Below are 16030 nucleotides of genomic sequence, written 5' to 3'. Positions count from 1 at the left end.
TAGAAGGTTTTGTCATTCAGCAAATTTCTCACACAGAAGTGTTTCGCCACTTGAAGCCCACAAGCTGCCTTTTCTTTTTTCTTAGTGAACAATCTAAGCCCCGGGCGCTGTAGTTTTTTGAAGATTAAAATCGCAAGGGAAATAATGAACGCTTAATACCGTTAGCCGGCTTGAGGTCTTGAGAGTGCTTCAAGCGGATTTGTTGTATTTCTCAATTTACCATCGTTTCGCGACAAAAATAAATAGAAGAAATTGAAGATATAATCCTGCGAAAATTCCCTAAAAGGTTGGTAATTCCGTTAAAGACTCTTAGATTGCTTCTTTGCACCCTTGCTAAAAACTAAAAAGTTTAGCACACACAGCTGCTTGGATGGATAATCAAGAACGACAAAGGCACTGAAGAAATCTAGAAAAAGATCGAATTTTGCGATATTCACATGTACCTTAAATATGCTTTTTTAGACTTGTAAAAAAATTCTAAACTTTGCGCTTAATTGATTTCAGAGCGCACTCGATGCTCTGTGAATAAATAATGTTGGATGGACTTTATCCCATTCATTAACTCCGGGCGTGATGAAATTTTTTCCTTCATGCAATCGCTGACAACAAAAACCACCTCATCTCTCCTATGCAGCGACCAATTGCTGCCTGGAAATGAAAGCATAACTGCTTTTGGTACGGGACCTCATTAGAGTCTGCCGAAGAAAAGAAGAGAGAGAAAATGAATGGCTCTAAAGGACGTCCTGTCGCTCACAATCGCCTCCACAAAAACAGCCATAAACACTTTTAAGTGGTTTCTGCGCACGCCACCTTTTTTTTTGCTTTCTTACTTTTTATTTATTTTTGTTTAGTTCTTTATGCATTTTCTCGTACATGACCAAACGTCTTCGCAACACGGGTTTGCAGTCCTCCTTTTCAAAGAACGCAAAAAGTGGAGCTTTGTATTGCGTACACGAGAGGGAGCGCATTAAATCCATCAAGCACCTTGGATGGTACTGCACATGCGTGTTTGAGATGAACAAGATATGAGCTGCAGCATAATGCTTCGATTTCTTCCATTATTGCAAATCGACAGCTCGGTGGTTGGTTGAGAATTGCAAAAGCTCCAAGAAAGTCCATGAAAAATCCAGCATCGTAACAAGGGTTGCGAAATTATACAACCTAATCTGATTGTTTCTTACCACAGCCAATTTGCAACTTTTGCAAACTCTGACCCGATTTTCTGGTTCTAAAAGGCAGATAGGCCAACATACTCAAGACGTGTTGACGGCAGTTCTTACCGGCTTTTCTCTACAATACTTCAATAAAATAAGAGCTAACTAATGATAAGCAAGCACATAAAACATGGCGTGTTGCTCTAATTGTGATAGACTTTTCCATGTTGCCCATCAAGTAGCAATAAACACGGAGAATAACATAAAGCCTCAACTTTTTGGTAGAGATGTTTTCCTTTCTATTGCGTCAGCGCAGCGTGATATGCGCATTCTCAGAATAAACGCTTTTCTGGTGATCCCAAATAAGCTTCCACTTCTGTTCCACCTTTCCTGCTTACAGTTCATATGTTGACGCCTCGGGAAAAAAAAGAGCTTGTGCAATAGAAGCTTAAGGTATTGCGGTACGATTCCTTGTGCGTGACAGCACACTTCCATCGTTACTGGCACTGATGAGAAAACACTCGCAATATTGCATAAGGATGCTGAACGGGGCAATATTATTTCTAGCATAGCGCCTGCTCTGCTAATTGTGCTGCAAACATTTGCTCATGCAGGTTTGCGTGAGCAAACCTGCGTGAGCAAACCAAATGTTTATCTGTGCACTAAAGATTTGAGGTTCTTGTATCGGGAAGTGCCATCACGCATGCGATTAAAATGTTGATTTTTTATGCTCCTGATTGTCGCCTATAAATTCGTTGTTGTTCTCGAGAATAAAGTCAGTTGATGTCTAGCGCCTGTGCTGTCTTTCTCTACCCTGTCGTCCTTGTTTTTTAAGCGCTACTACTATGTCCTCTCAATCCAAACACCAACTAGCTCAGCTTTCTGCCTTAATAAGTCATAATCGGTTCCAAGATGCGGAAGCAATAACAGCTGGCTCTCAACTATCGACTCGTTCACCGCAGCAAATTATGCACCACCGTTTTCATCACCGGTGCTTAGCTGTGCTCAGAAGCTGTTCACCGACTTTAACTCACTGGAAGCGTACTTTACCACCAATTTGAAATTTTCTATCCCGTGCCTATCACGGTCGCCAGCAGCTTCCTAAAAGTCTTCTTAGGTTAGCGAAGTCGGCGGTTGTATTTCTGTACTTGAATAACACATCGCGGGCTAGTTGGTTCATCACAACGCAGAACAGCGCAAGCTACAGAGGGACTAGTGTGTCTCTCGTATACTTTCTTGTCCCTGTGTAGCTTGCGCTGTTCTGCCTTGTATTTCTGTCCGGGAACAACCAATTAATAAAACGGGTCAGATTACCTTATATTCATGGATAACGTAATCAAATATTTAGGCAGTAATTATCGGATTAACTTTTCTTTAACCAAGCGATCTCTCGGTCAACCAAAATGTCAGACGGCAAATGGCCTGTTGTGAGACCGCACTTGGTCAACGGGCTAATTTTGAAATGGCGCACTGCTCAAAAGCAGCTCCTAGTATTTAGTTGTTTTTACCGGTAGTGGGTGCTCATTTACTACTGCAGAGGCCAAATCGCGGTAACACACTAGTCTAAATATCTGCAAAATAGAGAGAAAATGAGACCGAGATAAAGGCACGTTGAGGAAGGTAACTTTCAACCCACTGTCGTTTTAGCACGCAGGTCAGCACCATAAGTTAAGTGGTGCAGAGTACCGAACAGTAAACAAGTGCGCTTTCAGAGCTTCTGAACAAAACAAATGAATTTGTTTACGTTTCAGTGCATTTGGTGTTCCCGTACTGGTCATGGCAGAGATAATTGAGTTAAATTCGACTTCAGAAATAACTACTCTTAGGCATTGATATGCATTGCTGCCGCATTTCACGAGTTTATTTGCACGCAGAACTGCCTTGAAAACTGATGATTATAAAGGCTCCTTAGTGCCTGAGATCTCCTGGATTTGTTTCCTGGACATTATGAGCTGCCTTTCAAGAGTCCTCATCTGTCTAGTTTTTTTTTGGGTCATCTGGTGCCTGAGATTCATGTAACTTCATTTTCACGAGGTTATTTCAAAGAGTCTTGATTGAAATAAACACTAAAAGGCAGTATTATTCATCAGCCTTTCGTTATTGCTAGGCACACCTAAGCGTTAAATAAATGCAGAAAAAGGTGCGGCCTCTGGCTAAACGAACTCGTCTATCTTGTGGATCTGTCTTATGTACTGTGTGTACAGTCACTCCAACAGCCTTCTGCCTATTTTCTATTTTTCCTATAGGATTTCAGAAACATTACTCTCCAGTCTTCAGCAAAACATCTACACACATTTTTCACCCTAAGTTGAAAGTAAAGTACCATTTCTAAGCAACCATGGTTCAAAGGAGCATGAAATGAAAGAGAGCAACTAGAGCCAAAAAGAAAGTAAAGGGGTGCACAGACGGTGGGTAGAGAATAAAATTTTGGGGAAACTTAAGCTCCGCCTAAGGAGTATGACGTGACACCACTAATGGTTATTTGCTATTTGTTTATTAATTATTCAATTTGTTTAATCACACACACACATTATAGCATACGTAAGGAGGCACACCAGACCACGTGACAGACCACACTACACAAATATTGTGTTCCCCAATCAAGCCGAACGAACTGTAACGGCTAACTGAGTGCTTTGCAAATAATGTTAGTTAGTTAGTTATATTGATTTTAATGGCGCAAAAGCAACTGAGGCTATGATGCGCCAAACACAAGGTTAGAGTTTTTGCTAAAGGTGAAGCTTTCTATACTTAGAGTTTGTTTAAAATGCTGGCTTCCTTCAGAAACCTAAAAATACATGAGATGTCAACCAGTGCTCGATCACCTAAAAGTAACATGGGGTGTAATGGGATGCTTTCCCTGTAAGATGTTGTAAAATATTTCTTTCTTAGTTCTTCTAGTTTTATACATGAAATTAAAATGTGGTTCACTGTGAGTTCAGCACCACACATTTCACAGAGAGGTTTGTTTTGTTTGGTTAGCAGAAAGTTGTGCGTGAGGTGGGTGTGTCCAATGCGGAGCCGACATAAAATGACTTCGGTAAAACGTTCTTGATGCCTACATGATTGCCATTCCCCTAAAATGGACTTAACAGAATGTAATTTGTTGTTTGCGTGCTCTTCCCATGCTGCCTGCCACTTATTTCTGAGTTTACTGTAGATAAACTTTAAGCAATCCCTGTGCGGTATGTTCACTTGCTTTATTTGGCCATTCCGGGCTTGTGCAGCGCATACATTTGCTTTCTCATTACCTACAATTCCAACATGGCTAGGAACCCAGCAGAGTTTAATGTTATGCTTTTGTTTTGTGATTTTAACTATGTTATGTATGATGTTTCCTATTATGGGTTCAGTATCATTCCTGGAGTGCAGTGCTTTGAACATATTAAGGGAATCGGTGTAAATGATGCTATTTTTGATGTTCTCTCTTACTATTTTTTCTACAGCTACGAAGATGGCATAACACTCAGCAGTAAAAACTGATGCGCATTCTGGTAGTCGCGTTATCTGTTTATTTTTTTCTTGGATTACTGCACTTCCAACATGACTTTCTGTTTTTGAGCCATCGGTATAAAATTCAATGTAGGTGTCATACTTTTCTTGTAGTGCAAAGAATTCCTGTAATATGTACTCGTTTGCCGTTCGCTTTTTGTCTAAATGTGTCATTGTGAAGTCACATATTGAAGGCAGGCTGTACCATGGTGGCAAATATTCATTCCTTTGTGCAATATTCGGTAGGGCATCTAGCACTGTTAGCTCTTCGCATTTATCTTCAAAGCGCAGCAGTAATGGTCTGATAGAGTGTGGTTTGTTGATGAATAATCTTTTAGATGGGCACTTGGTGACAATTGGATGGCAGAGATGTTTCGGAAGGGAACGGATTTTTAGGACATATGTGCATGTAAGGGCGATTCTTCGATCCTCAAGAGCGGCTTCATTAGTTTCAACGTAAAGGCTAACTACTGGTGATGTTCTGTATGCTCCAGATGATAGGCGCAGACCAAGATTATGAATGGGGTCTAATCTTTTTAAGTAGGATGCTCTTGCCGAACCATATACTATGCACCCGTAGTCCAGCTTGGAGCGCACCAGAGAGCGATATATTTGTAAAAGGCTTGCTCTATCGGACCCCCACCGCTTCCGTGAGAGCACTTTTAAGACATTGAGGGCTTGAGAAGCTTTCTTTTTAAGGTTGTTAATGTGTGGTAGAAATGTGAGTTTCTTGTCGAAAGTTACGCCTAAAAATCTGTGTTCTTGTTTAATTGGGAGCAAAGTGTGATTCAGGTATAGATTGGGATCGACCTGTAGGCCTCGTCGCAATGAAAAAAGAACAGCTACCGTTTTTTGAGGAGAAAATTTAAATCCATTTCTGTCTGCCCAAGCACCTAGTTTATTTAGTGTGATTTGTATTTGTCACTCACAGGTTGATATGCTGGAGGACGTGCATGCTATTTGTAGGTCATCTACATAAACTGAATACATTATGGACTTGGGTATTGCTTTAGCTAAGGAATTCATTTTTACTATGAAGAGTGTCGTGCTTAGAATACACCCCTGGGGTACGCCGTTCTCTTGGGTGAAAGTCATGGAGAGAGTTGCTCCTAGGCGGACTCGGAATGTGCGGTTAGCCAGGAAGTCATTCAAGCAGTTCAACATCCTGCCGCGGATACCTAGCTCTGCTAGGTCACGGAGGATGCCGAACTTCCACGTAGTATCGTAGGCCTTCCCCAAGTCGAAGAAGACCCCAATACAGTGCTGCTTGTGGATGAACGCTTCCCGGATGGTGTTTTCTAGGCGGACAAGGTGATCTGTGGTTGAGCATGCTTTCTTAAACCCACATTGGTGTGTATCTAATAGTTGCCGAGATTCGAGTATGAAGGTCAATCTAATGTTTATTACACTTTCGAAAGATTTAGCAATGCAGCTGGTGAGGGCTATTGGTCTGTAACTGCTAGGACTTGTTGGTGGTTTTCCGGGTTTGAGAAAAGGTATTATGACTGCTTTTTTCCACTCGTCAGGTATATTTCCAGTTATCCAGATTTTATTAAAGAATTTTAACAGTGCCTCTACAGCAGCCTCGGAGAGATGTGCAAGCATAGCGTAATGCACGTTGTCTGGTCCTGGTGCTGTCTTTCTTCGAGAAATTAATACCTTATTTAATTCTTGTAGTGTGAGAGGCTGGTTGTAATCCTCATGTACACCTGCTCCAGATGGGAATTTTTGTTTTTCAGCTATTGCTTTGTGTTTCTGAAATGTGTTTGTGTAATTGGATGAGCTGGAGATCTCAGCAAAATGCTCGCCCAATATGTTGGCCTGTTCTTCTAAATATGTTTGTGTCCCGGGTGCTGTCAAGAGAGGAAGTGTGAAAGGGGTATGGTCACCAGTAAATTTACGAACTTTTTCCCACATTTTCTTTGATGTTGTTGAGCTGTTTATTGAGGAGACATATTTCTGCCAAGAGGTTTTTTCTGCATTTCTTCGCACATACCGCGCTCTGGCTTTTGCCTTCTTAAAGGTAAGTAAGTTCTCTGCAGTGGGATATCGACGCAGAGCGCTCCAGGCTTTGTTTTGTTGTTTTTTTGCTAATGTGCATTCTTTTGTACACCACACTTTGTGTCTCTTTTGTGCAAGTCCGGTTGTTTGTGGTATAGCGAGTGTTGCGGCCGATATTATGCATTCAGTAAACTTCTCATTAATTTCATCTGTGCTAAGGTCGTCACAAAATTCCTTTTCCAGAGTGGCACTTTTTGTAAAAAGTGACCAGTCGGCGAGCTGAATTTTCCAGCGCCGTGGCCTTGTGGGGATGACTGTAGTGGATGATGAGAGCCTGATGACGGTAGGTAAGTGATCGCTGCCCATGGGGTCATTTAAAACATCCCATTTAAAATCGTTAAAAAGTAATGGTGATGCGAAAGCTAAATCGAGAGAGCTCATTTTTGCTGAGCTTGGACAGCAATATGTGGCTTTTCCCGTATTTAAAAGACAGATATTATTCGAAAGTATAAAATCTTCGATTGTTTGGCCTCTAGAGTCACAGCGTTCGCTTCCCCAAAACGGAGAGTGAGCGTTAAAATCGCCAACTACCAGAAATGGCTCCGGCAGTTCATCGATCAGGCCTTCTAGATCTTGGCATGTTAATGTGATGTGTGGGGGAAGATATACAGAACATATTGTTATGGTTTTGTAGCTGATGACGCTAACCGCAACCGCCTCAAGTTTTGTTTTCAGTTTGATTTCTTGAGCCGGGACGCCGCTTTGGATGATGATTGCGACGCCTCCAGAGAGTCTATTTGCATGTTCGCGATCACGCCTAAAAGTTGTATAATGTTTTAAGATATTTGAATGTTGTGGACCAAGATTGGTCTCCTGGAGACGTAGAGCTAGAGGCATCACTGACCCCAGAATATGAGTTATATCACTGTAGTTCCTCAACATTCCTCTACAGTTCCATTGTACCACAAATGTCATGTGTTTTTTTGGGTGGGAATGGAACGGAAGAAATTTACTGTTCTGGGCCCGTTACCGGGGTTCTATCTTTTCTTCGCTCGTGAGAGCCGGTCCGCCACTGCAAAGCGGGCGGAGTGGTAGTTGTATTCATCACCTCACCAGAGGTGCTGGAGGACCGCGAGGCCGCGGATGTGTTGGTGTCGGGCCTCCCCCGACGGGGGGAAGTCCTGCGGGATGCTGACCCGTGGGCCGGCACTCCCTGGCTTGGAGTTGGCAGAGCAGCCTTGGCTGTCTCTGCCTGGGGCGTTGATGGCACTGCCACAGGCGCGGTGGGAGTGGCCGCGGCAGATGCCGGAGTGCTGCGTGGTGCACCGCCCCTACGCGACACGTCAGCCTAGTTTGGTTTGGCTGTGAAAGAGAATGTATTTGTCAGTGCAAAACGCCTTCTGGCTTCTTTGAATGAAATGTTTTCTTTGGTCTTAATGGTGATGATTTCTTTCTCCTTTTTCCAGGACGGACACGCCCTGGAGTACGCAGCGTGGTCGCCTTCGCAGTTAGCGCAGCGTAGAGCTGCGTCGCATTCCTCAGAATGGTGGTCCTTTGATGCGCATTTCGCGCAAGTTTTGCGGCCGCGGCAACTCTGTGAGCCGTGGACAAACCTCTGACAGTTAAAGCACCTTCGGGGGTTAGGGATGTAGTGCCTTACATTTACTTTAAGGTATCCAACGTCGATTGTTTCAGGCAATGTGCATGTGTTGAAAGTCAGAACCAGATGTTTGGTATCTATTTCTTTGTTGTCCTTGCGGATCTTGATTCGATATACATCAATGACATTTTGCTCGGAAAGCCCTTCCAGCATTTCTTTCTCGGTAAGGTGTAGAAAATCATTTTCTGAGATGACGCCACGGACAGTATTGAGTGATCGGTGTGCAGTGATGGAGGCAGGTGTGTCCCCAATAGACACTATGTTACAGAGTTTGGTGGTTTGGACATTTTCACGGAGTTCCAGCAATAAATCGCCACTGGTCATTTTCGATACTTTGTAGCCGGGGCCCAAAGCTTCTGTTAAGCATTTCGATACCATGAAGGGGGATAGAATTCTGGCCTGTTGATCTTGAACTTCACTGTGGACGACATGGAATTTCGCAAATGTTGGTTTCTTTTTGGAAAAAAAGTTCTCTGCTTCGTTCCGCACTCTTTTAATAGAGCGATCAGGTTTTGAAAGGGGGGGAGCCATAAAAAATTGATGTTTTTCGGTCATGGTGCCAGCCACCCACCATGGAGTCCAACAAGGGGACGCGACAGGAACTTGGAAAACAAGCCCTGCCCACGCCAGCTGTACACCTTAACTATAACCTAATATGACTCAACTCAGGGTAGTTGGTCACACACGGTTAACCCTCGCCGCCAGGAAAAAGAGGAAAAACGAAGAAAAGAGGAGGAGACAGGAGAGTTGTAAGAAAGAGATAGGAAAGTGAAAGATAGAGGGGAGGACAGGAAAAGGCGACTGCCGATTTCCTCCGGTTGGGTCAGGCCGGAGGTGCCGTCTACAGGAAGCTGGGGCCAAAGTGGTGTGTTGCCTCCGCCGAGGGGCCTTAAGGGTCCAAACGCTCGGCATCGGCTCAACCACCAGGATCCCCTTTTCCCCGGACACGGCGATGCCACGCACGGCTAAGCGCGGATGCTCGGGTCCGTGGTGACGCATTGTTCACCATCATCCCCCTGCGGGGATGTCCCTGCGGATGCTCGGGTTAACCCCGTGGTGTCGCCACTCACCAACGTCTGCATGCTGCAGACGCCTCCCTGCGGGGAGCAAATAATGTATATGTAGCTCCTTTCTGTACATACATAACCTCGTGAAGTAAATATCATGTTGGAAAAAAAAGTTCCTCAGTGGCCAAAGAGTATGGTCTCAGGCTCGAAATCCCAAGTTACTGAATTGGATTCTAAGCTGAGTTCTAACCATTTTCTTTCGACAGCTCGATATAGGAAGCCAAGATTCTCTCGACCAATTATCGATTACTGTGACAACGTGCAGTGCTTTCCCTGCAAACGTCCGCCCCAACGCTAGCGCGTCAAAATTCGGCCGATTCATGACATTTATAGTTTCCCCATTGCGGAACCTACTTTCAGTGTCATCAGAAATTTAACTGCCCTGGTGACAAAGCAAATATTTTTTTTTCTAGGCTAAGAAGGTCACAAAACACCAGCGTCCCAGAGGTCTCTTGTTTTTTCTATGTCTATACTTAGCATGGTGTCATGGGCATGAAAGGCAGAGCCTTTCATTCTGTCCTACTAGCAGCCATCGGCGAATGAATGGGCGCCAGACGAGAACGGGGCTTTTGCCGTACCCGTCTCCAGCACTGCGCGCCTGTCTGGCTTCAGATAACGCGCGCGAGTGAATCGCGCGCCCTTAATCAATAATCGTTTGTTCGCGCGGCTCTGCAACGACAATAACGTCCCTGTTCTTCGGCAGCCATACAAACAGTCATTGCCAGAAAGGAGGCACACATATATACTGAGTTGTCTGTCCATTCATCCAACTGGAATCGTGCCGTGATGTGGACACACAAACGCAAGCCCGCACGCACGCACGCACAAACGCACACGTATGCTGCGTATATATGGACCACGTCGATCGGTGCCACACTGGTCCGCACCAGATCACTACTCACTGCAGCGGCGCATGCTGCATCGGCTATCATTTGTTTGGCGCGGCACCAATCCTGGTGCAGGAGAGGTCAACGTGAGGGACACATGCTGGTGCGGAAGTGGCACCTGTCGCAAAACGGCATGTCGCAATTCGCGCCAGCGGTACCAGGTAAAAAAATGAAGCAACGGACATAAACCAGGGCACAGCTTTCTCTTTGTTTTCTTTCATTCCCACCTTCCTCCCTTCTCTCATGGCGCGGTTCAGGTGTCCACCGAAATGTGAGACAATTACTACGCTTATTCCTCTCCTCAAGAACCAACAACAACATAAACCAATCAAAAATTTATGATCTCCCATAACGATGAGACTGGTGATGCCGAAAAGCGAATACGGTGTGCGACTGGGAGGGGGCGCCAATTGCACGAAACAAGGATATCTGCTCTGAGTTCAGTTGGGGTCACTATACAGCGATGCCATTATGGCCATAGAATGAAGAGTGCCGGAAGGAACGTATGACTTGATTGTCATGAATCGAATTCATTTGTTTAGAAAATGACATAGCTATGGCAAGCAGCTATATAGTGAGCTACTGTACTTTATGACGATAAACAGTAGTTGAGATAACTGAGAGTGAACACTCAATGGAAATAATGAAGGGTGTGGTGCTTAAGATAACACTACGTTCGATGTAGTTCACACATATATAACCAAGTTTATTTGCTATGGAGCTTTGTGCGCAATTAAATTCTATACGCGGGTAACGGATAACTTGGACTCCAAAACTCAAGAAGTTAGAATGACTTTTTAGGCTTTTATGTAGAGATGAAAAACTGCCTCAGCTTAGAAATCCGTCTCAGCTTAGAAATAAAATATTTCGTTCTTATTGTATTTATTAGCACAATGGTATTTACAGACTATTGGAGAGTATTGCATCGTTCCATGTAATTTTTCGTGTTGCATTGCTAGGTTATAGTTGATCACTAATACGCCATGATCACCGATGCGCAATCTACCTCGAGTCAACAGACACGCAAAACAGTCTTTCTTTACAACGTTCTTGTTCTGAGAGAGGCCCCAGTTCTGCGATAAGGTATAGAGGACCCGGGTTGCTGACTGAAACTGCAGCTAAACCAGAAAAAAAAAGAAACAAAGAGGTCCAGAGAAATCAAACCCTGCAAATGCGCGAGTTTGACTGCGTCGGGCCCCTTGCTTCCTCCTGTCTCCAATACTTGTTCATTCCTTTCACTGCGCACAGCAGATCGATATTCCGCTATTGGACCGGCCCCTTTGACGAGAACATGGCTCGTGGTTGTGCTCGGAGTGAATGCAAAGTAGATGAAAAACTCCGTTCAGCATATGCCTTGACATGAAAGAACAACGTATTTATGCTCATTTTTCATTCCTTCTCAAATTTTTCGCTTCGTCTTATCCTACATGAACAACGCATTCCGTCGCATCTTTCACTCTTTCTACGCCATTCATTAATACAGGGTCTGTTCTGAAAGTAGTAGGACTGGTTTTTAAGCATGAAATGCTTTTAGCTCCCGTTGTCGGCAGTGTGGTGACGTCACGCCGAGACCGAGAGCCATCATCCGGGCACTGAAATCCACTCATCCGGGCACTGAATTCCAGTCATCCGGGCACTGAAATCCACTCATCCGGGCACTGAATTCCAGTCATCCGGGCACTGAAATCCACTCATCCGGGCACTGAAATCCACTCATCCGGGCACTGAATTCCAGTCATCCGGGCACTGAATTCGAGTCATCCGGGCACTGAATTCCAGTCATCCGGGCACTGAAACGAGAACATCCGGGCACCGTACGAGACTTAACGAGATTTAACGAGACTCTCTAAGCCCTCCTGCGCGACCGGCATGCAAGCGCCGGTTGGTCTCCAAACGAGACAAAAATAACTGCTGCCAGTGCCTTCTCAATGTTTATCAAGATATCAGTGGAGCTGTGGGTTTGATAATGCACGGAATTATAATTTCCGATTTCTAATAACGCGTGCAAAGAGCACATAAATGCCACGTTACACTTCGTTGTCATACGTGATCTCTTAGGGGCTTCGCGCATCGAAGCAAAGGCGCACAGGGGCCCGGGGGAGAAGCGCTGCGTTCAAAGGGCAAGGCATCGCGCCGAACGGGTGGTGGCGTTCCTCCCTTCCTTTACGGTGCGGTTCGGGTGTCCACCGAGATGGCAGAGAATTACTGCGCCATTTCCTTTCCTCAAAAAACCTTGCGTTCAAATGGCAAGGCATCGCGCTGAACGGGTGGTGGCGTTCCTCCCTTCCTGTACGGTGCGGTTCGGGTGTCCACCGAGATGACATTAGGCCCGTAAACATTTCATGCTTACTCTACTCTCGTTTACGGGAGAGGCAGAGTTTTAAGCATGAAATGCTTTTAGCCCCCGTTGTCGGCAGTGTGGTGACGTCACGCCGAGACCGAGATCCACTCATCCGGGCATTGAAATCCACTCATCCGGGCATTGAAATCCACTCATCCGGGCACTGAAATCGAGTCATCCGGGCACTGAAATCGAGTCATCCGGGCACTGAAATTGAGTCATCCGGGCACTGAAATGGAGTCATCCGGGCACTGAAATCGAGTCATCCGGGCACTGAAATCGAGTCATCCGGGCACTGAAATCGAGTCATCCGGGCACTGAATTCCAGTCATCCGGGCTCTGAAACGAGAACATCCGGGCACCGTACGAGACTTAGCGAGATTTAAAGAGACTCCGTAAGCCCTCCTACGCGACCGGCATGCAAGCGCTGGTTGGTCTCCGAACGAGACAAAAAATAACTGCTGCCAGTGCCTTCTCAATGTTTATCAAGATATCAGTGGAGCTGTGGGTTTGATAACGCGCGGAATTATAATTTCCGATTTCTAATAACGCGTGCAAAAACCACATAAATTGCATGTTGCACTTCGTTGTCGTACGTGATCCGGGGGAGAAGCGCTGCGTTCAAAGGGCAAGGCATCGTGCCGAACGGGTGGTGGCGTTCCTCCCTTCCTTTACGGTGCGGTTCGGGTGTCCACCGAGATGGCAGAGAATTACTGCGCCATTTCCTTTCCTCAAAAAACCTTGCGTTCATATGACAAGGCATCGCGCTGAACGGGTGGTGGCGTTCCTCCCTTCCTGTACGGTGCGGTTCGGGTGTCCACCGAGATGACATTAGGCCCGTAAACATTTCATGCTTACTCTACTCTCGGTTACGGGAGAGGCAGAGATTTTTTTTCCTGGGCGAACGGGCGGACGAGAGGCGGTTTGTGCGTGCAGGATCGTTGAAGGGGGATATTGGGAATGCTGGGGAAAATGGGCAGTCGGCTCTCGGCCGTTGAAGAGAGGAGGTCGCTTTACTGTGAACCCCTGCCAAACGTCTCGTCACGCAGAATAATCGTGCGTTTACTGGATCAGCGATACGCGATCAAATTTTGAGTAAATCTTAGTAAAACGGGCAAAGAGACTCACAACATGATTAAGGAGGCCTACAGTGACGCTTCCATGGGTAGATAAGGTGTTTTTTGAGTAGCACAAGCTGTTCCGAAAAGGTAAGGAAAGAGTGGAGGAAGACGACCGCTCCAGACGCCCTTGGACCAGCAAGACCAACGAAAATGTGTAGCGAGTGAAACATTTACTTAACAGTGATCGTAGAATGATTATCAGAATGATTGCTGATGACTTGAGCATTCCTCAAACCTAAGTTTTTGAGATCGTGACAGAAAAGTTATCCATGAAGATAGCGTGCGCGAAGTTGGTGCCGGGAGTGTTGTCAGAGGGGGAAAAGGCCAATCGGCAGGATATTCTTCATCATGTGAATGAGGACCCCGATTTTTTGCCTAGCTCAAGGCGGCAACGATGCTTCAGCCCCCCTACAGCCTCGACTTGGCCCCGCCTGACTTTTTTCTATTTCCGAAAATAAAATCGACGCGCAAAGGGGAACATCACGGATCGGTAGAGGTGGTTCAACAGGCCGTGACAAGGGAGCTAAACAGCATTCCGGTCCAGGCGTTCCTGGATTCGTACGAAAACTGCAAAAACTCATTGGCAGCAGCGTGTAGGTGCGAAGGGTGCTACACTGAAAAATTGTAATAGTTTGTACTATTTCCTTGAATAAATTTTGTTTAAAAAAATGAGTCCTACTACTTTCAGAACAGACCATGTAATTTCAGCAGCGCAATCGCATCTGTCGTGGTTTATGGTGGCAGCGGCGTGAGCGAAAAATCTCGAGAAACAGGTGGCGCACGTGCCACCTAGACACAGTTACCTTGTGACGTCATCCCAAACTGCCCATGGTGACAGATGGCAATCTGTCCACCGGATAACGAGGAAATTTCTCTTCGTGACAAATGGCTGTTTAATTAATGACTGGTCGCGATAGGTTACTCGGGAAAAGTGACCTGGTTCTCACGATCGCCACACGTGGCTGTGAAGCCGCCTGGTGGGGCAGAGGTGCATCGCTTAACAGCTGCACCACAGCGTCGGGAGCGGTATTAGAACTACCAGTGGTCTATGAATGTAGAGAATGACCAATTTCACATATGTAGGCAATTACCTATTAATTCTATCACACTACGTAATTGTGACTAAGCCAAAGCTTTGCCATCCTTTCTTTATTTTTTTGTCTACCAGTTCTACTCTTTCTGTGCTCGTGTCGCAGTCCGATCACCTCTTTTGAAAAGCACTAGGAAACACATCGGATAGTCACCTCCTGCTCACACCTGCATCCCCGTCCAGAGTGCGCTCCTTCACAGCTGCTTTCCAGGGACACAACGGGTCTGCCCCACTTGCCAAGCTTAATAGTTTTCCGATGCTGGAGGGCGTTCTCTCAACCGACAGTTTTCACGCGTTGTTTCCGCATCGCCGCGTAAGGTTCCGCCTCGTTTGGCAGGGTGGGAAAAAAACTTGTGCGTTTTCTACGGCGATAAGACCACAGCTGGAACAATGCGAGCAAGACAATAAAACAGGCCATTCGCTATTTGCTTTTCTTACCCGTCACACACGTGGCAGGACGCTGCCGACGTGAAACTGTGCCACCTTGTATTTTCATGTCCAGTGTGCGTTGTGCTCGTTTTTATCGGTGCTAGTAGGGAAGGTGGGGGGGTGGGGGGGTTAGGGGGGGGGGGGGATGGGGGCGCCTTCAGTTGCAAGTAGGTGGAACGAAAGAACATATGCCCTCTTAGGACTCCGCCTTTCTTCTCACTTTCTGATTTGCTTCTTGCTGATCAATTTTCGGCTTCTTTCAGTTCCCTCTGAATCTTTTATTCCTGATTTATCCCTTTCTTTAAGAATACCTGCACCTTCTTTTCTAAGTTGAGGAGGAGGAAGAAGAGGAGGAGAAAATGCTTGGAAGTTAACCAGTAGTGAAACTCTGGGGGGAAAGGGATGAAGGGATATATAGGTGAGGGAAATGTCGCGTATGCTAGCGAGTAACTCGAATCGTGTCTGCAGCCCCGAACGGCAGCACAGTTGGTGTTCTGACACGACTGCTTCGGGGTGGTAGCTTTTGCTTTGATTTTTTGTTGAATCAGGAGAGAAGTAGTGAAGAAAGCGGATAATAAAACCAAGTATTTACCTCTCCTGCTTTGTCCTTAGTTGCTGATCACATTCCGCCTATTCATTCGCCTCTCACAGTTATTCTTCTCGGCTCAAAATTTCATTTTATTATTCTTCTTTTTTTTCCTGAGTACGCCCAAAGAAGCTCCGTCACCTGTGTTCTTACGAAATAGAAGTGAACGTTGAACACATGTGCTGGGCTCTAAATGATTTCA

This window comes from Amblyomma mixtum, chromosome 7 (assembly GCF_055824585.1).
Source record: "Amblyomma mixtum isolate Tamu chromosome 7, ASM5582458v1, whole genome shotgun sequence".
Classification (NCBI taxonomy): domain Eukaryota; kingdom Metazoa; phylum Arthropoda; class Arachnida; order Ixodida; family Ixodidae; genus Amblyomma; species Amblyomma mixtum.
Note: the sequence above shows the minus strand (reverse complement) of the source record.